We start from the raw sequence: 21,719 nt of genomic DNA on the forward strand, positions 1-21,719 counted from the left end.
TAAGAAGTACATTTATATGGATGCATACCTAGGTGCTTTATAGTCCTAAAGTGTGTATTAAAATATTCATATTCACATGGTTCTTGTTCAGAGAAGTAGAACAGCCCCTTGAACGAAAGCAATATTTCCTCTGAGACTGAAGACAAACTGGTCAGAATAAGCCATGTTCAACTTCTGAGACAATTCTATACATCTAGGAAAGGAATTCTCCATTTCATCTTTCTATGTAAAATGTGATTGTTTATTTTGTATGGCATATTTTGACCCCTCAATTTAATTTAATTAAGCAATTCATTATTTTTTAACTATATCTGGAACAAAACAAATAAGCAAAACAGTAGACAGAAAGCAATAAAATAAAATAAATGACAGGTTATTTTATTTATGTCACATTATTTATAAGTGACAATTGTTGGTCAAATGATTATAGATTAAATATTCAGGTTCATTACTATTATGAATGCAGCACATATGACTTTTAATGATGCCTGCTATAATATTAGTGACCACTAGATGCCCTTCTGCATTATATTAAAAGAAATGAGGCATTGCGATGGTGATATTAATTCAGTAATTAAAATTAAGATTGTGATAGCAGTCTAACTTTTCTGACAATTTCTGTAAGCATTGTTTGGGTTCACCAAATACTGTAGCTCCATGCCAAAGGGACTATGCTTAGGAAAACCCCATCAAAAATTTAGAATCTGGGCGATTAATTTTAATTACAGAACAGGGCTAACAAAAAAACTACATTTAAAATCATAGAGATCTAATAAACTATCTTCTATTCATTTAACCTAGCTAAATATGCTTTTTTAATAGTATTCAGTATTTAGAATACAGTTGCTGATGCCTTTTAATAATAGTTTTTGGTCTGAGATATGGACCCTTCTGGAATATATGTTTTGCTTAAGCATATATTAAGGAAAATGTTTTAATATAGCCATAAAAGGGAATATAACTGCATTTGTTTTGAAGAGGGATGTTACTGCTTTGAAAAGAAAGTGCTGCTACACATTTAATTTGAATATTTCAAAATGAACAGACGTCACCAAAATTAGTAAATATCTAGCATTCTTTCCTCAGACCAACTACATAAGTTTTCTTTTTTTCAGGAAAAAAAAATTATAACCATGATATCTGTTTTTTAATCTGTGAAACCTAGTTCCCATATTTATTTATTTTATTTATTTTTATTTATTTATTTTTTATTTATTTTGTCCAATGCATAATACACATTGAAGAGAATAGATATGTAATAATATAAATAAAGAAAAGAATAGAAAAAAAGATATAAAAGTATAGGTGAACATATTTGAAAGGAAGAAAAGATAAATGAGATAAGGAGAGACAATTGGACAGGGGACGGAAGGCACACTGGTGCACTTATGCACACCCCTTACTGACCTCTAAGGAACCTGGAGAGGTCAATCTTGGATACATATACATATACACCCTCCCAGCCTTTAGGAAAAAGCCCTTGAAGACACAGTTATATTGCTTTCCATGGAAAAACTGACGCTGCTAGGGAGCCCTTATAGTGGTTATGTTCAGCTGATGTAAGGATGGTTTCTGCTGCTATCATGGTTTTTTTACTTTAAATAGAATACAGCTAGTTTTTATATGATTATATTTTGGTTTTTAACTTGCTTTTGTTGGATTTATTTAATCACTTAGATGACATAGGTAATTATACAAATTGAAATAACTTTATACCGAAAACACCTATTTGGAAGAATAGATTTGCTTAATGACCATAGGGCTTGCTTAACAACTACAATGATTTACTTTATGACTGTCATAAAACAGTCATAAAATCAAATCAGGTCACATGATGACTCACTTTATGATCTCAACAGCTTTCAACCAAATGTAAGGGCTCAGTTGCTGTTAATTGAGGACTATTTTATTATTTATTTATTTGTTTGTTTGTTTGTTTATTTTGTCCAATACACAATGAGGGTTTTAGTGGGTATACAGTATATCTATACAGTATATACATAGTAAAATACATGATGAAGGTTATAGAGGAGATACTCATAGTAAAATATATCTATGAAATAATAGAAAAGAAGATATAGTAATAGAACATATCAATGAAAGAATAGAAGAAGAGATATAGGAATAGAAGAAAGGTATAGGAGATATAGGAGAGCAATAGGACAGGGGACGGAAGGCACTCTAGTGCACTTGTACTCGCCCCTTACTGACCTCTTAGGAATCTGGATAGGTCAACCGTAGATAATCTAAGAGTAAAGTGTTGGGGGTTTGGGGATGACACTATGGAGTCCGGTAATGAGTACATTACCTGTACTAATAAATATATTGCAGTACCTGGATACCACAGAGTAAAAGAGAAAGATTGGGGGGGGTGTCACTAAATAAAAAGACATACAAAAAGAACTGGAATGACTTTGCAAAGAATTTATTGTATCATCCTTTAAATTTCTGAGACAAATATTCTTTGGCCATCCATGGGGGCAATATGTAATACCATCTCATCAGTTATGCTATAAACAATAGCTGAATTTTTTTCCTAATACTATAGCAGATATCAAGGAAAGGGGGAGATGACAGCAATAGCAATAGCACTTAGACTTATATAATGCTCCATAGTGCTTTACCGTGTCTTCATTTTACTGACCTCAGAAGGAGGGAAAGCTGAGTCAACCTTAAGCTGTCAAGATCGAACTTCTGGCTGTGCGAAAAATTAGCCCGCAATACTGCATTTATTTGTTTGTTTGTTTGTTTGTTTGTTATTTCTATTTCTAGGCCGCCCTTCTCCAGAGACTCAAAAAACGTTTAACCACTTTGCCATCATGGCTCCTGTTCTGTTTAATTCTTTTTTTTCATACATGACCACTCTTTTTTTTTCCCCAAACCAATATACATGCTACAAAACTGTTATTCACGGTATTATTTAAAATGTTGCCCTGCTATTCTCCAATGAGATAATGAATATATTCAAAGAAAGATAGATGTATACCACTAAAAGTAGCTATAGTAACATATTATTTAGTAAGCTTTTATTTTAAACAGGATCAATGAAATATGTTCTGTTTGATGGGTCAGGCTACAACTCATAGTGCACCATAAAGGGTGTGTTGGCTTCTTGATCCATTTCTGCTTCTTTGCAGGAGCAAGGACAATGAAAACTATTTAACTGCTTTATCAGAAGTATCAGTTCCAAAGACCCATTTTAAGTTAGCAAAAGATGGAGCAGAGGGCATACAAGGCAGAACATCTTGTATCACTTCAGAATTGAAGTCTTATGTCACACAATTCTATAAACAAAAAACAAAAGCAATGATAGGATGGTGAATTCATTCATCTTTTAACTACCACTTTCATTTCACCTTTGGGCTGCAGAAACTAATATCCTGGATCAGTGTTCCCTCTAATTTTTGGGGTGGGTGGGCGGAAAAGTATAGTGTCTGAGCGGCAGTCCCTTCGGGACTGGGCGGCACAGAAATAATGAATGAATGAATGAATGAATGAATGAATGAATGAATGAATGAATGAATGAATGAATAAGCAAGCAAGCAAACAAACAAACAAACAAACAAACAAATAAAAAACCCACCCTGTTTTGCCTCAGAGAATTTCAAAATAAAATACTGTACTGTGTGTCTATAACAGTGAGCTCATAATAGGGCAACTCTATCAATATCAAAATGCCACTTAAATAGTTGAGCTAGTTTCAAACTAGATTTTGATTTTCTTTCTCTCTTCTTTACTCCCATTCTTTTTCTTTCTCTTTTCCTTCCTCTCTTTTTTCTATCTGTTTCTCTTTCTTTCTTCCTCTCTTCCTCTCTCTCCCTCCTTCCCTCTCACTCTTTCCCTCTCGGCTTCTGGGCAGGTTTGGAAAACTCTGAGTTGATGATGATTTTTAAGTGAGCGATTGCTCACTGCTCAGCTTAGAGGGAACTATGTCCTGGATCCTTCTTGATTCATTTATGGTTGCTAATCTATTTTCTCAGAACTGCAGCATAAATTAAAACAAAGCAGAAGCTAAGAGTTTTTCAGTTTCGCTTCACCCAAATTCTCCTTAGAAAAGGTAAGGGCGGCAACTCACCAGATCTGGTAAATCACTGCCACTTGAGAAAAATTCATGAAAACAATGGCAGGAAACGCTGAAGGGTGGAAACAATCCATGGAGCACAAAATCCACAAATCAAGAAGCTTCCTGATTGGCTTGATTTGCAAAGGACAAGAGCACTTGGAAAAGCCTTGAAATATTGTTCCACAGAGCTGGAATGTTTTTTTCATTACAGAGAATTTGTCACATGCTACCTTTGTAATTTAAAAAGAAAAACCTTGCTTGTACAAACAGAAACGCTTAAGGGGGAAAAAATCAATCTGGTGGAAAGGAAGCAGGATACTGTTGTTGATACTTGAGACAGTACTCCATCATCTAAAACTGATAGTTTTAAACATCATATGATGAGGAGAAATCCATCCTTGTCTTGGCGTTTTTCCTCTCCTCGTTTTCTTCTCTGATTGCAGCTTGCCCTGTGTTTCTGAATGGACATTGTATTTTCTTGTTTGACCAGTAAAAACTTCATTCCAGCAGCTAGTATTTATATTTTCCATTATATTTTTGCTCTTTTCGTAACTTATTAGAATGTACCATTATATAGACATCTATAAGAAGATATTTTCCAATACCCTACGAAAGCAGACTATCAATCCTAGGTCTAGAAAGCTTAGAACTACGTCGCCTAAAACATGATCTAAGTATTGCCCGCAAGATCATATGCTGCAATGTTCTATCTGTCAATGACTACTTCAGCTTCAATCGCAACAACACAAGAGCACGCAACAGATTCAAACTTAATATTAACCGCTCCAAACTTGACTGTAAAAAATATGACTTCAGCAACCAAGTTGTCGAAGTGTGGAACTCATTACCTGACTCAGTAGTGTCAACCCCTAATCCCCAACATTTTTCCCTTAGACTATCCACGATTGACCTCTCCAGGCTCCTTAGAGGTCAGTAAGGGGCGTGCATAAGTGCACCAGTGTGCCTTCCGTCCCCTGTCCAATTGTCTCTCCTTATCTCATTTATCTTTTCTTCCTTTCAAATATGTTCACATATACTTTTATATCTTTTCTTCTATTCTTTTCTGTATTTATATTATTACATATCTATTCTCTTCAATGTGTATTATGTATTGGACAAAATAAATGAATTAAAAAAAGTTCTATTGGAATGCAACACTGAGAACTCTCTAGATTCTATAATTTCTATGTTGCATTATGTAATAATGTTAATTTTCTTCCAAGGTATTTCTCATCATGTTCAATTTGTGTTGATTCTTTTGTATTATTTTCCTAAGTGCTGGTATTTCTTAGCTCAACAATTAAAAATTGTATCAAAACACTTTATACTAGGGTTAACATACTACCATATGGACTTGAAGGTATATCCTATTGAATAGTGCAACTTACTATAGAGTAAGCATATATGGGATGGGGTGCATATTCTACAATTTTTGGCATTATTTGTATTCCATTGATCTTTGTTGTATATGTGAGCATATGGTTAAATGACTTAACAAACTCAGAGAAGCAAATGTATACGGCTTTATTGTGTTTGTAGAATCCAAGGAGAACGTGTAAAAGGGGATGTATTTGATTATTGATCTTATAATGAAATCTACCACAGCTTCTTAAATTCATAATCTCAAAATGCATGGGTTATAGTTAAATATTTCCTATCACGTCCATGATCTTTGCGGGAACTGACATGAAATTGGAACAATCCAACCCATTAAATCTTACCAGCCTATATACTATGTAAATCCCAGTTTAGAAGCAGATTTACCATCTGAGTTATTTTTATTGTTGCAAACACTAAAAAAGACTTTGGACCTTATAAATGATGGCTGGCTATGATTTGCTTGGAACTATATCTACTGCAGATGAAAAGGACTGTAGAGAATATTCTGATGCAGTAGAAAAAATTGTGGGATGTCTTTTGATAAATTAATGTTTTCTGAGTAGTTATCTCCATCATGATAGCTGTTTTGTAAATAAGCTAGCTACATCCATGGGCGGGACCACAAGATATCCTGAAAATGTTGATACCCATCAAAATTGATACTATTTCCTAGGCGTGTGTTAAGTCTGTCTCTATTATAGAACCTGCTGTAGCTAAATCAACAGACAATACAGGGGCTCTGGGTACAGAACTGCATTATTTATAGCCTGTTATTGTACACAATAGGTACTTTTCAGGAAGAATAATATTTATACCCAGACTGTTTATATTCTTAAACCTGTACTTGAGGATAGGGTTGGGCCACAAAGACAGACAAAAAGTCGTTCACTGAAACTCCCATGTTATGTTGGAGCATAAGTAAACAAACAAATTAGGAAAATATTTCAAATTGCCTATCAGGGAAGGATTGAATTTTGCATTTGACTTGAGTAAATGCATTGCAATTGGGAATTCTCTCTCTAAAATCAATGTATCTTATTTATCTAACTCTAACTGCAATAAATAGAATAGAATAGAATAGAATAGAATTCTTTATTGGCCAAGTGTGATTGGACACACAAGGAATTTGTCTTGGTGCATATGCTCTCAGTGTACATGAAAGAAAATATAGATTTGTCAGGAATCATGTGGTACAACACTTAATGATTGTCATAAGGGTCAAACAAGCAATGAAGAAACAATCAATATTAATAAAAATCTTGGGATACAAGCAACAAGTTACAGTCATACAGTCTTGAGTGGGAGAAAATGGATGATAGGAATGATGAGGAAAAAACTAGTAGAAATAGAAGTGCAGACTTAGTAAAAGGTTTGACAGTGTTGAGGGAATTATTTGTTTAGTAGAGTGATGGTGTTTGGGGGAAAACTGTTCTTGTGTCTAGTTGTCTTGGTGTGCAGTGCTCTGTAGTGACGTTTTGAGGGTAGGAGTTGAAACAGTTTATGCCCAGAATGCGAGGGGTCAGTAAATATTTTCACAACCCCCTTTTTGACTCGTGCATATACAAGTCCTCAATGAAAGGCAGGTTGGCAGCAATTGTGTTTTCTGCAGTGGTACCTCCCATATGATTGCAAAGTGTCCATAAATGTGTGTCCTTAGTTCCTAAGATAATGTTTTAAATTAGGATTGCTTAGGCTTGTGGTATAGGCAATCATTTCAGCTGAGTCAGTAACTAGTTTATGGGCAGCAATGAAACAAAAACCAAGATTAGGGTCAAGCCTAGATGTCTGGATCACTAATTTTTTTAAACAGGTTTTATTAGTTTGTAATGTAACATACAAAGGAAATGTAAAGTAATTAATAAGAAAAATAGTGAATGGAAAAGTGAGGGCAAGAAAAGGAGAAAAAGAAAGAAAAGGCATTGACTTCCAACTTCATTTGGTGCACTTGAATAAGACATTAACAATGACATCAAACCTTAACTTTTTGCTTTTACCTAACAGTTTAAACTAGCAATTTCTATAACAATAAATCTAATTAATAAAACCCAAAATAAGAGTTTGGTTTTTTTATTACCTCAAGCACAAAATCCAGAAGCGATTTCCAAGTAGCAATAATAGTATTTGTTTTTGTTGTTGTTGTTGTTTTAATTTGATCAAAGCAGTCAATTTTGCCATCTCTGCTAACTCTATCAATTTTTGCAACCATTCCTCCATTGTGGGGATGAATGTGCTTGGTCACTAATTGATCATCTTAATTATGAGCTAGTTGCCATACACCCAAATTGTGCTTACAGATCTAGAAGAACAATGCAATGGCCACAATGTCAAGAACCAGACATAGGTTCCCTGTCAACATAACATGGTCACTGAATGAGCGGTAATTAACTGAGGACCAACTATACTAAAATAATTGACTATTAGTATTGATAATCAAGGGTACCACCTTCCAGTATTTTGGAGGGACAGGTCCTCCGATAGAAAGATCTCAGGTGAGACAGGAGGTGGGTGAAATACAGTTTGAGGGAAGCTCTGAATCCTAGCCTTAGGAAAACTTCAAGTGGTCAAAGTGGAAAATTTATTAATATGCAGTAATGTTTCTCAACCTGTGGTCTGCAGTGGCATCATGGGGTCCACGAAATCTTGGAAAAAATGTTATGATTTAAATCTTGAGTTAATTCTTGGTTTAGTCCATGGTCCTGGTCGGTGGTCACAAAAGGTTTTTAAAGGGGGTCCACGGTGAAGAAAAGATTGAGAATCACTGATATATAGAGGGTCCCAAAATCATTCCCCATACATTAATTTATTACATAAATTACATTGTGTTCTAGTTAGTTGCCATTTTCCATTTGATGCATGAATAGAGAGAGAGAGAGAGTTGAAAAAGAGATGAATTTCCAGAAATGAAGAATGGCCAAAAAAAAAAAAAAAAGCAGTGACCTCTTCAGAGATAGTCCTCGACTTACAATTGTGGTTAATGAGCAAAGCATTTGTTAATGGCCACTTCACCACAGTCTCAGCTCTCCCAAGTGTGATCATTAAGGAGAGGACCAGGGAAAGGACCCTCTCTCTGTCCTATGATGCCTGTGTCTATTTACCTTTGCCTTTATACCAGGCACAGCCTTCCTGCCAAGACCACCTCACTGCATCTTGCCAACAGACTCCATTTTCACAATTATCAGAACGTTCCTTCTTCAAATCACACAATGATGAGACCGGTGGTATTGATTAGCCTTTTTAGCCTAAGAAGATTTAATTAGAAAGATTTCTGACCCCAGAGCAATGGCATTCAACCATCTTCTAGCCCTGGGAAAAAAGAGAATCTTCAGGAATTGAGGTCTTTTTCTGAAGCCCACCAAAGAGTCTCCCTTCCCTGAATTTAGGGGAGGGGAAAATCCTCCCCCAGACTGCAAGAACAGATCTCAAATCCTGTATTGCTTCCATCTGCAACCTTCCTTGCCGGCTTTTCCAATGACTTTCTGGCAAAGCCAGCAGAGAAAATTGTAAATGGTGTTCACTTGGCAACTGGTCATAAATGTGAGTCAGTTACAAACCTGAAATGCAGTCATGTGATGGAGGGCAGAACTACCTTTTAAGCTTGTTCAAAGTGCTGTCCCCTTTGAGGGTTCCCAACAATAACTTGAATAGATTTAGTCCTGTCCAGTTGAAGATTAACTGTAACTGTATGCTGTGATGGTGAACCTATGGCACGCCTGCCACAATGGCATGTGAAGCCATATCGGACAGCACACGAGACTTTGCCATGTTTCAGCTCCAGCGTGCATGCGTGAATTGGCCAGCGCATTTTCATCTTGGGAAAGGCTGTTTCGTCCTCTCAATGTTTCACAGAAGCTTCCCTGAAGCCCTGGAGGCAAAAAAAATAATAATCCCCCAATGGACAAACAGGAAGTTCAGATAAATACACTTCTGGTTTGCCATTGTGCTGTTTTTTGCACTCTGGAGGGTTCAAGGATGCTTCCTGAAGCTCCAAAGTGCAAAAAACAGCACAATAGGGAAGCTGGAAGTGCGTTTTCCAAACTTCCGTTTTGCTGTTGTGCTGTTTTTTGCACTCCGGAGGGTTCAGGGAAGCTTCCTGAAGTCCTGGAATGCATAAAACAGCACAACAGTAAACTGGAACAGCATTTTCCCAAACTTCCGGTTTGCCCATTTGTGCATTTTTTTTCACCTACCAGGCTTCAGAAAGGCCTGTGCGTATGTGTGGAGGGCAGCACAGGGTAGGGTGTGTGTGCATGTGTGAAGAGAGGGAAGGGGTGTGGGCATGTGCACACATGCTAAGACACCCACACACCTCCTTTTGGCACGCAAACCAAAAAAGGTTCGCCATCACTGCTATAGTCCATTGTCTACTTTCAGCTATGTTGGAAGAAAGATTTTTCCCGGAGAAGCTGTCCCCTACAGTTTAGTGGTTCATCATTTGGAGCCATCAGAAAAACTGATCAAACACTTCCTGACACCAGTGATGCTTTATTTCTAGGCATATGCATATATTAATCCCCCGGGACCTCATTTGTTTGGCCATTGCTATGAAATAAACATCAGATGGAATTCTGAACACAAATAATGAAAAATAATCAACTGTGGGAAAGTTGAAAAGAACATCCTTCAATATGGACATGGGAAAAAATGCTGATGTTCTCAACAAGAAACTCTTGACTTCTGTAGAATTTGGAATTCAAACCTACAAGGTTCTGCTGCGCAACACCCCAAATCTAACAACTGTTAATAAGACACACACACACACAAAAAAAAAAAAAAGTCTGCATAGTGGATATTTGCAGAATTTGGAGGCAGCAGAATAGAAGACAAAGACTAAAGAAAATAACAAAATGCAAAGACCTTCAAATAAAAGTAGAACAGTGGCAAAAGAAGGCAAAGGTAATACCAATAATAATAGGCCCTTTGGATGCAGTCCCCAAACAACTGGAGCACTTCTTGAACACCATTGGCATTGATAAAATCACTATTAGTCAATTGCTAAATGCAGCTTTACATGAAACAGCTTACATCCTGTGATGACCATTTAACAATATCAAATATCTGCATTTCCCCTATTTGATAGGACAGAAATGCCAAATCTAGTCTATACATCTGGCTGTCTTTGGGATTGTTGTGGTTAGCTCTGGCCCAGCTCCTGCCCCAAGGACTGTAGATGTGGGGGAGACATCCACATGCTGCAGGCCTGTTTTGCCCCAGGTGGAATCTGCTGATGAAGGCTCCTCTGACCAAGAAGACATGAGTGACAGGGAGGAGGAGAATGTGGCAGACAGCTCAGAAGGAGATCAATTATCTAGTTCCTCCTTGGATTCAGAACAAGAGTTAATGATATAGCCACGCATGCGGAGAGCGATGCATAGGCAACAACAACTGAGAGATTATTATCAAAGAAAATGAGGCCACCTGTGGTTGGGTGGGGCTGTGGTAATTGGTGAGGCTGCTATAAATAGAAGCCTGTGGGTTTGGCCATTGTGGAGGATTATCTGATCATTGTGTTTCGTGACTGCTTTACTGACTTTGACCTTTTGTGTGCCGATTTTTCCCCGCTTTGAAACTAAACCAGAGCAAAGTATGTTTCACTTTGTGAAAGAAGAAGGACTGTGAATTGCCTCACAGCTGCAAGCTAAGTATCACAGAACTGATAAGGGACTTGTACAAATTACCAGTTTGTTTGGAGACCAGTGCTCTTTGCTATACCAAAAGAGGGCTTGGTTTAAGTGAATTTTCATTATAAGGAACATTGTTTTGAATTTCAAACGTGTGTGTGTCTGAAATTTGTACCTGTGAATTTTTGGGAGGAGTCTACCAGAGAGCTCAACAGAACAGGGATGAACCATCATAATAATCATTTATGTGCCCCCGACTTCCTATAGCAAGTAAAACTAGAAAACAACTCAAAGGAAATTTTTAAAAAAGAGCAAGTCTGGCAGAGATAACAAATCCAGATGGGAACCAAAGAAAATGAAGAAAAGAATGCTTAAATCACAGTCAAATAAATAAATAACCCCATAATAAAAAATAAACACTAAAAAGAATGGGTACACAAAATCCCTTATTGGCAGAAGCATGAAAATATGTAAGGCATATGGTTCTGGAGACAGAACCAGCCACACACAGCTGGAAGGCTTTGGCTTTTCTCCTATTTAAATTCACCTTCTTTGCAACACCAGTCTAGCACTTTCAAAAACACACTAATGCATTGCTCTATTTCTCTATGTCTGCTTCTCCCCTTGGCAAAAAGTTGATTTCCTCTTTTGGGGAAGGGAAAGGGGAAAAAAAGAATGCTTCAGCCTCAAGTGTTAAGCAGGCATAATGTAATAAGAGCCTATTTGGGATTGTGGAAAAAAAATCAAATATTGCATTTTTAAAAGGTAAGAATCAGAATCATTCTGGAATTAGTGCCTTCTGCGAGCTTATTTGAATGAAGAGAAAAAATGGCCTCTATAGCATTTTTCTAAAGCAATAGAAAAGATAAGATCAAAAGATGACATCACAATTCTACCTTACTGCAAGCAAATGCATTTTCTAGCCCTTCCACTAGAGCAGTGATGGCGAATCTTTTTTCCCTCAGGTGGAGAAAGAGCTTGTACGCGTGCTATCGAGCATGCACAAGTGCCCAAATCCATACTTCAATACCCGAGGAGGGTGAAAACAACTTCCCCCACCCATCGGAGGCCCTCTGTTGGCTGAAAAAGGTCCATTTCCCAAATTCCCAGTAGGCTCGTATTTTGCCCTCTCCAGGCTCCAAAGGCTTCCCTGGAGCCGGGGGAGGTAAAAATACCCTTCCCCATCCCTCCGGAGGCTCTCTGGAAGCCAAAAATGTCCTCCCAGAGCCTCTATGTGAGCCAAAAATCAGCTGGCTGGCTGGCACACATGCATATTGGAGCTGAGCTAGGCGAACGGCTCGGGTGCCAGCAGATATGACTCCGCGTGCCACCTGTGGCACCCATGCCATAGGTTCGCCATTACTGCGCTAGGGCCACCCTTTTTAAAGGCTGGGAAGGCTCTTCTTCTGCTTCTGATTCATGAATTCTCTGGCTTTGCTTCCCCCCGCCCCACCCCTTTCTCCCTAAATGACACCAGCCAGCCAGCCATTTCAGCAGGAACTCACATGATATAAGCTGGCTTTAGGCCATGTTTGTACATAAGTTTACTACTATTCCAGAATAGCATTACTGAACTATTATGCTAATATTAGCTAATTATCACGAACCCTTTGAACATGCTGGCATAAAACACTTGTGCCAAACTAGAGCTGATAGTTTGCTCCTTTGGCACTTGGGTTTTTGTTGGAAGAACACTAAATCAGCATTCAAAAGCAACCTGAATTAGAGTGGACAGTCTTCATAAGTTGTGCCATGAAGCAGCAGAGAGTGAATTTATGTCTCTCTTCCACTTCTCCTTACAGCCTTCTCCAGCAACTACCAGTGAGCAGCGGCTGTTGGGGTCTAGCCCAGTTTCCATATTAGGAATTGCTTGGAGACTGGACCAAGGGAGAGGCCTGGATTTAAAGAAATCACTACTAAGTAAAATGCCCCTGCAAGACAGTGCCCATGAAACAGGGGGAGGGGAGATAGGCACACCAACTTAAAAGAAGCCAATACTTCAAATTCTTAGGCAAACAACTGAATGTGGCGGCAGCAGCCCTGGTGGCGGTCCTTTCGGTGGCGCAGCAGCAATGGAGAGGCCGCCGAGTAGCTGGGATAGCTGGCGGCGAAGTCCGGGGTTTCCCCTTTGCGTGGGCGGCGGGGAAGAACCAGGGAAGGCTTCTTCAGCCGCCCAGCAGCTGATTCGTGCGGCAGCGCGGCAGCAGCCCTGGCGGCGGTCCTTTCGGCAGCACAGCAGCAATGGAGAGGCTTGCGGCCGCCGAGCAGGTGGGAGAGCTCGGCGGCGAGGCACAGAGGATTTCCCTCAGTGCGTGGGTGGTGGGGAAGACCCAGGGGGTTTTCCCTCGGCTGCCGAGTGGCTGAGGAGCTCGGCAACAGTGTGGTGGCGGCGTGGCGGTGGAGGGCGCTCCGGTGGCCCGAGTAGCAGGGAAACTTATCGGTTTCGTTTCCCTTGTTACCTTTCTCTGGTGCTCGTTTCCTCATCGCCAGATGTTAGATCCTTACTGGATAAAGGACTACACGCTCGTGGTGAGTAACGGTGTTCTTTATTACAACAAGTAACGGTTACAGTATAAGCAAAAAGACAACATGGCCGTGCCCGGCAGCTATATATATGCCGGGCTGCCAACCAATCACATTATAGCATTTTCCCACCCAAGGAATATGGGGCGGGTACAATGCCTAACTGTCCTCTGGACACAACAATTTCTACAGGGGATCATGTTTAATCCATGACAAAACTGCCACATCTTGTCTGCTTAAGGAAGGAAATGTTACTTTAACATCAGAACTGCTAAAGTTGACTTTAAGATGTCTGAAATACCGCTTGAGAATAAAATGAAAATAATGTCATGAATGTCATGTGGACACCAGAGGACATAAAGCCCTTCATGGCATCGGACCAGAATATCTCCGGGACCACCTTCTGCCGCACGAATCCCAGCGACCAGTTAGGTCCCACAGAGTTGGCCTTCTCCGGGTCCCGTCGACTAAACAATGTCGTCTGGCGGGACCCAGGGGAAGAGCCTTCTCTGTGGCGGCCCCGACCCTCTGGAACCAGCTCCCCCTGTAGATTAGGATTGCCCCCAGCCTCCTTGCCTTTCGTAAACTTCTTAAGACCCACCTCTGCCATCAGGCATGGGGGAATTGAGACATCTTCCCCAGGCCTATATAATTTGTGTATGGTATGTAGTGTGTATGTTTTTTTTAATTATGGGTTTTTTAGTTTTTTAATATTACATTTGTATTTTACATTGTGTTCTACTATTGCTGTGAGCCGCCCCATGTCTACTGAGAGGGGCGGCATACAAATTATAGTTATAATTATAATTATAAATATAATTATAATTATAATTATATGATCCACTGGAACTTGTGCCGGAACTACCATTTACCAGTGGCAAAGAACTGGTGGGATCATAAGCCCAAAAAAGTGGTTGAAAATGAGCAAGCAAAACTACTGTGGGACTTCCGACTTCAGACTGACCGAATTCTGAAGCATAACACACCAAACATTGTGATCGTGGAGAAAAAGAAAGTATGGATCATCGACATCGCAATCCCAGAAGACAGCAGAATTGAGGAGAAGCAGCTAGAGAAATTAGTGAAATACGAAGATCTAAAAATCGAGCTGCAACGACTCTGGCATAAGCCAGTGAAAGTGGTCCCAGTGGTACTTGGCACGCTGGGCGCAATACCAAAGGATCTCAGCGGACATTTGAAAACCATCGGAATTGACAAAATCTCCATCTGTCAATTGCAAAAGGCCGCTTTACTGGGATCGGCAAACATAATTCACCGCTACATCACGCAGTCCTAGGTGCTTGGGAAGCGTTCGATTGGTGATGAAATACGAAATCCAGCATAGTGATCTCGTTTGCTGTGTTGTACTGACATAATAATAATAATAATAATAATAATAATAATAATAATAATAACAACAACAACAACAACAACAACAACAAGATGCTGCTAGGCCATGTTCATGCTGGATTTGGTACAAACACAGATCATCCTGTCCTTGTACAAGATGAATTGAACCTGGAATTATAGCCATAAATCATGCTGGTCATTAAGTGGGTCATCACATGACTAACCCGATTTTATGACATTTTCTGAGGCACTGGGTAAGTGAATGCAGAAGTAAATGCCACTTTCCAGGAAAAGATATACTGTATTTTTCGGAGTATATGGTGCACCAGAGTATAAGTTTAGTTTTAGTTTTGGGGGAGGAAAATAGGGGGAAAATCTACCTACCAGGTATTCATCTGGCTTAGTCTGTTCAGCTTCAGCATATTGTTTTATTCCCTGGTTAGGACTGAAAAAGCCTTTTTCAAAGGGAGTAGGAATGAAAACAAGTCTACAAAAACTTAGGGCAGAAAAACTGTTTTGGAGGGAGTAGGAATAAAAAAACTGCTACAAGCCAGGAAGATCGTTAGAACCGCGTTAGGGCTTAAAAAAAGCTTTTTTCAGAGGGAGTGGGAATGAAAACAAGCCTGCAAAGACTTAGGGCAGGAAAAACCTTCTTTGGAGGGAATAGGAAGCCGGGAAGATCATTAACACCTAGTTAGGGCTAGGAGAAAAAAGTTTCAAAAAGTTACATTCAGAATATAAGACGCACCCCAATTTTCAGCCTCTTTTAGGGACGAAAATGAGCATCTTATACTCCGAAAAATATGGTAAATTGTGGTCACGTGGTTATGGATGCTGCAAATGGCCATAAATGCAGGGCGGTTGCTGAGTGCCAAAAATACGATGGGGCCTGGCTATTGGGACTTCAAAACCAGGCCATAATTATCTTTAAGTTACATTGGAATGGTCCCTAAGCAACTGGTTGTTAGTTGAGGACTTCCTGCAAGGAAATGGCTTCAGTTACAGATAATGAGATTGGCACATGGACAAATGGCAATTTATCTGCCCCATCCACTGCAACAGATTTCAAGGACTTTCCAATAATTCTTTGATCTCATCCATCTACCTTCTTTACCCTGCTACTTCTCTAGTCATTGCAAAACATGCTGGGGATTTTTCTACTCTATTTTCAAGCCTCATCACATGCTCAAAGACCATGAATTTTTGCTTGTTGATCATTGGCTCAGAAGAACAGTCAGCCTTTGTTTAGTCCAAAACTAAATGATCAGTGCCTCTTGCAATATCATAGTACTTTAATAACCATCTCCAAATACATCATTCTTTTTTTATTCTCTCTCAGTATCCAATTTTACCACTCATACATTATCACTGGAAAGATCATTGCTTTAATTTGTCATTAATATGTTTACCTCCTTAAAAACACGTCTATCTTTCCCATTGCTCTTTTCCTACGATTAATTTATCAATAAATGTCCTCTTTACTTGCCCAACACAGTCATGATGTATCCTGGAGTCCACAAAAACAAAAGCTATACACCATTCACGTAAGTTTTTTAAAAACTTTAGTCTCATTACATGTTGTTGACTTATCTAGTTGAAATATTTATGAGCAGCAAATTAAAATAAATGGATGGGCGTTTATAATCGTTGTTTGGTAAAGAACCTAGGCGTTATAACTCTGTAAGAGAAGCTAACAGAAAACTTAACAAACAAACAAAAATGTAGCTAAAACTCCTGTGATTATATAACATCACATTAAGACATCATATTAAAATCCTGCACAACAGATTTAATATTTTTGGGCAGGTGGATCCAGAAATACTGCTAACGAAAATACAAATTATTGGCTGAATTGAGCACCTCAGAACACATGCATAATATTTTCATAATGGGAAATATGTTTATGTATATAATATTTCATTATTTTTCATGTTAATTTTTAAACAAGTAAAAATGGTTGATTATGACAAGCACCCATCCTGTATTATATATGCTGAAGGAGTAGTGCTTTGCAGTTCATGCCTTACTTCTCTTTAGCTGTTCTTTCAGGACAGCAGGAACAGATATGGACCTAATAGGCAAAGAAAAGGATGAAGCAAAGAGTAGCATCAACAAATTATTATTTTTCTTTTCATATACTTGAGTTATTTTTCTGTTAATGGCCAGTTTCAATCATATTTTCTTTGAGCCTAAGCACTGTACCTAAAATCTATATCTGTGGGTGAAACTTACTGGTAGCTTTCTTGTTGTCTATTTGTAATCAAAATGTCTAGTAAAAGAAAAATAGCAAGAATTGGAAAAGACACTGAATTAAAAATGATCAGTGAGGAAAAAATTATACAGCCCCCTTTCTCTACTTACATCACTGCATTTCCGTGTGTCATCAGACAACTTTGTTTCTGTTTTCAATTGTGTGTGTAAACACCAGGAAATTGAGCACAGCTAAGTAGCATCCCATGAAATGAGGCAAACATATTCTTAGTGTTTTATTCTTTTTTAAAGAAGCATCTGTGTGAAATACATGCATTATATTTCAAACTTATTGTGTACCTCTTTTCCCTTTGGATTGTATCCTTAATTGTTATGTCTGGTTTGAAGAACGATTCATATACAGTGATACCTCATCTTACAAATGCCTTGTCATACAAACTTTTCGAGATACAAACCTGGGGTTTAAGATTTTTTTGCCTCTTCTTACAAACTATTTTCACCTTACAAACCCACCGTTGCCACTGGGATACCCCACCTCCGGACTTCCGTTGCCAGCGAAGCACCCGTTTTTGCGCTGCTGGGATTCCCCTGAGGCTCCCCTCCATGGGAAACCCCACCTCTGGACTTCTGTGTTTTTGCGATGCTGTGATTTCACTGATGCTCCCTTCACTGGGGAACCCCACCTCCGGACTTCCGTTGCCAGCGAAGCACCCATTTTTGTGATGCTGGGATTCCCCTGCAGCATTGCAAAAACACAGAAGTTCGGAGGTGGGGTTTCCCATGGAGGGGAGCCTCAGAGGAATCCCAGCAGTGCAAAAATGGGCGCTTCAGCTGACAAAAGGGGTGAATTTGGGGCTTGCACGCATTAATCGCTTTTCCATTGATTCCTATGGCAAACATTGTTTAGTCTTACAAACTTTTCACCTTAAGAACCTCATCCCAGAACCAATTAAGTTCGTAAGACAAGGTATCACTGTATTTCAATTCTAGACTTGATATTAGGACCTCAGCAAAAGGCTGCTTAGACTAGCAAGGAATTCCAGGGCTACAGTAGATACACAAGTCTGGAAAGCCATCTTTCACTTAATTCCCAAGAAAACTGTTGTCGTGTTATTAGGAATTGAGCGCAACATTAAGGAGATTAAAAAAAACCAACCCAGACATGACAAAAGAAGCATGAGCTGTGCCAGCACTCAACACATTTCATGACTGTGGTCTACCGAAGGTGCTTTCTGTCCTAATTCCAAGCATTGACTCTAAACAGCCACCCACTTAATTGTGCCGAGAAGGGCTTCCCTACGGTTATGTGGAAAAACAAGCTTCATAATTGCCACTCTGTTTCACTGCAGATGCAGAATTCCTCTACTCAAAGGGCTGCCTTCTGTTTTACATTCCAGGCGTATGCCAAAGGCACATGATGCAGATTCCATGAAATTTATTTCTTCATGCTGCTCCCTTTTACGCTAGTTATGGTTCACAAACAAAAACCCTCAGTATTTAAAGCCCATCAGATCTTTTCCTCCCCCATCCATAGAGTTAAGAATCTATGAATGAAGGTAAATTATAGATAACATACTGTATATCCCTGCCCATCTAGCATTCTAAAGCAGTGTTTCCCAACCTTGGCAACTTGAAGATATCTGGACTTCAACTCCCAGAATTCCCCAGCCAGCAAATGCTGCCTGGGGAATTCTGGGAGTTGAAGTCCAAATATCTTCAAGTTGCCAAGGTTGGGAAACACTGTTCTAAAGCATGCAAATGTGATAAATAAATAGGTTCCCTTTCAGTGGGAAGTTAACATTATTCTGTGCACTTGAGCATATAGAAACATAGAAACATAGAAGACTGGCGGCAGAAAAAGACCTCATGATCCATCTAATCTGCCCTTATACTATTTCCTGTATTTTATCTTAGGATGGATATATGTTTATCCCAGGCATGTTTAAATTCAGGTTGGATTTACCAACCACGTCTGCTTGAAGTTTGTTCCAAGGATCTACTACTCTTTCAGTAAAATAATATTTTCTCATGTTGCTTTTGATCTTTCCCCCAACTAACTTCTAATATATAACCCCAACTATAACTAATATAATGGCCGCATGACCACGGAAGTGTCTTCAGACAGTGCTGGCTCCCTCGGCTAAGAAACAGAGATGAGCAGCACCCCCTACAATCAGACAGGACTGGACAAGGGAAATTTATTGTAATGAGAGAAATTGATATACCGGTAGTTTTCACTTTCAGTTAATAGTCAATAGTTGTCTAAATATTTGCCAATGAATGCCGATTCAGATGTTACATTTAATCAGATAGAGGCAGGTTTGAATTTTCCTAAAGAATGCATAAAATTCTTCAGGAATATATGAGTCTCCTATAAATGTATGATTATAACCTGGAAATATTTTTAAATTGCTGGTATTTAAATTGAAACCACATTTAAGAGTTACAAATCATACTATGCATTATATTTGCAGAAAGTAAAATTCTGAATTAACCCACAAACTGGTAGGACTCAATCCTTATCCAAATCCTTACAAAATAGCATGTTTTAAAAAGGAGTAGGAGATGACCCTTTGGAGGCGGAGCTCGGGGGAGGAGTGAAACATATCATCAGTCATGAGTCCTTCATGCCCCCAAGGACGTGTCTACCTTGAATTCCTTTCTATTCTAAACATCTACTAATTTTTCATGATCATTAGTAGTTCATATTCTTATAGTGCCATGGGTGAAATTCAGCAGGTTCTGACAGGTTTTGGAGAACTGGTAGTGGAAATTTTGAGTAGTTTGGAGAATCGGCATATACCACCTCTGACTGACACCAGTGGGGTGGAAATGGAGATTTTACAGTATCCTTCCCCTGCCATTATTATTATTATTATTATTATTATTATTATTATTATTATTATTATTTATTGGATTTGTATGCCGCCCCTCTCCGCCATGCCCACCAAGAGACGCCCATAGAACCAGTAGGGAAAATTTTTGATTTTCAGCCCTGGCTTAAACTTAACAATGAACCTTAATACACAATTGAATTGTCCGGATCTCCTAATTTCCCTGGTACTTGACAACCAACATCATAAAGGACAAAAGGGAAAAAGCTCAATACTTTGATACCCACTCACTCTTCAGGCCTATAGGAAAGTATAAATGAAGGATCCAAGGCTTGAAAAGAAATTATCATAAACTAAACATCTAGATTAGAAGAACTTGGAAATCGTAGTTATCACCCTTTTTTTAATGAACTTTACAGAATTCCAATGAAAAGAGTTTCAGTTAATTCCAAATGATGAAATGTTCTAAGAAATTAGGAAACAAATTTATATTAAAGTCATTCCTTTTTCTAATTTTTTTTTAAAAAAATATTAATTAAATTTATAGGCTACCCATCTCGTTATCAAACTAACTTGAAACAGTTTATTCCTGGAATAAGTATCAGTTTCATAGATCTAGGTCCTTTTTTTCATATAACAGTGCTGCCTGCCCATCAGCCATTTCTTCAATCTGGTTGCCATGAAAATTAATCCTTCTTACATGGTTTGTTAGTTTGCTCAATCAAAATGTATGTATGTTATGAATTTCATCAGATGTATAAATATTATCTGAAGAAACATCTAAACATCTTTAACAGCAGTGATGAATGAAAAAGAAAAGAAAATTTAGAAAGGGCAGCTAACACTAATGAGTAAATAGGTGGTACTTGTTAAATTATGGCATGAGTATTTTAGTTTTAATCAGTAGACTAATGCACATGATATGACAAATATTTTCAATCTGTGTTTTATCCTTGCAAAACTGTTACACAATTCAGATTTTTCATAATAAAATTGGTCTGACTGGAATGAGGAGATTTCTTAGAGCAGTGGGTCTCAACCTTTCTAATGCCACGACCTCTTAATACAGTTTTTCATGTTTTGGTGACCCCCAACCATAAGTCTAGCACCAGTTCTCCCAACAGAGCTTTAAGCTGATTGGCAGGAAGTTCAGAGGGACACCCCCACTGTAAATGCCTGATTGGTCGGATTGTAAAAATATGTTCCAAGGTACCAGAATAGAAACTTTAGTTCCTAACACCATGGGAAATTTGTCTTTTCCCATGGTCTTAGACGACCCCTGTGAAATGGTCGTTCGACCCCCAAAGGGGTCCTGACCACTAGGTTGAGAACCACTGTCTTAGAGGGACCACATTCTGGCTCTGTGTCCTTCACATAATTAATCTGGTGATCTAGCAACCTAGTCAGATCTCTTAGTCAATTATTTTAGTAGCCTCTACAATAATGGAGTTGGAGACTTTGGCTTAGCAGGTGGACTTGTGACCTTAATCAGTAGGTTCTAATAACTGTTCTTGCTCTTTTATAGCTCTGTTTCATGGAAAACTGATTGGGGAAGGCCCTTGAGTGTAAAAAACAAACCCAGAATTGTTTAGAGTAAAATTGTCCCTTCTTAATCTCCCAGTTAATTGGGAATAGCTATTTTCTTATTCACAGTGATCCTGTTGCGTTCTCTACATAATTGTCAGAATAAAATTGTGATCAGAGAAAATTCCTTATTGTGTAAATGTGGGAGAGAAATAC

The 21,719-nt window shown here is 38.7% G+C and overlaps 1 protein-coding gene across 4 annotated transcripts in view; it reads left to right on the plus strand.

The window, feature by feature from the left end:
- The window catches only part of PALM2AKAP2 (PALM2 and AKAP2 fusion), a 348,527-nt gene that overhangs the window by 134,742 nt on the left and 192,066 nt on the right, over window positions 1-21,719 (plus strand). The gene's annotated exons all lie outside the window — the stretch shown is intronic.

This window comes from Erythrolamprus reginae, chromosome 2 (assembly GCF_031021105.1).
Source record: "Erythrolamprus reginae isolate rEryReg1 chromosome 2, rEryReg1.hap1, whole genome shotgun sequence".
In the NCBI taxonomy this organism is placed as follows: Eukaryota; Metazoa; Chordata; class Lepidosauria; order Squamata; family Dipsadidae; genus Erythrolamprus; species Erythrolamprus reginae.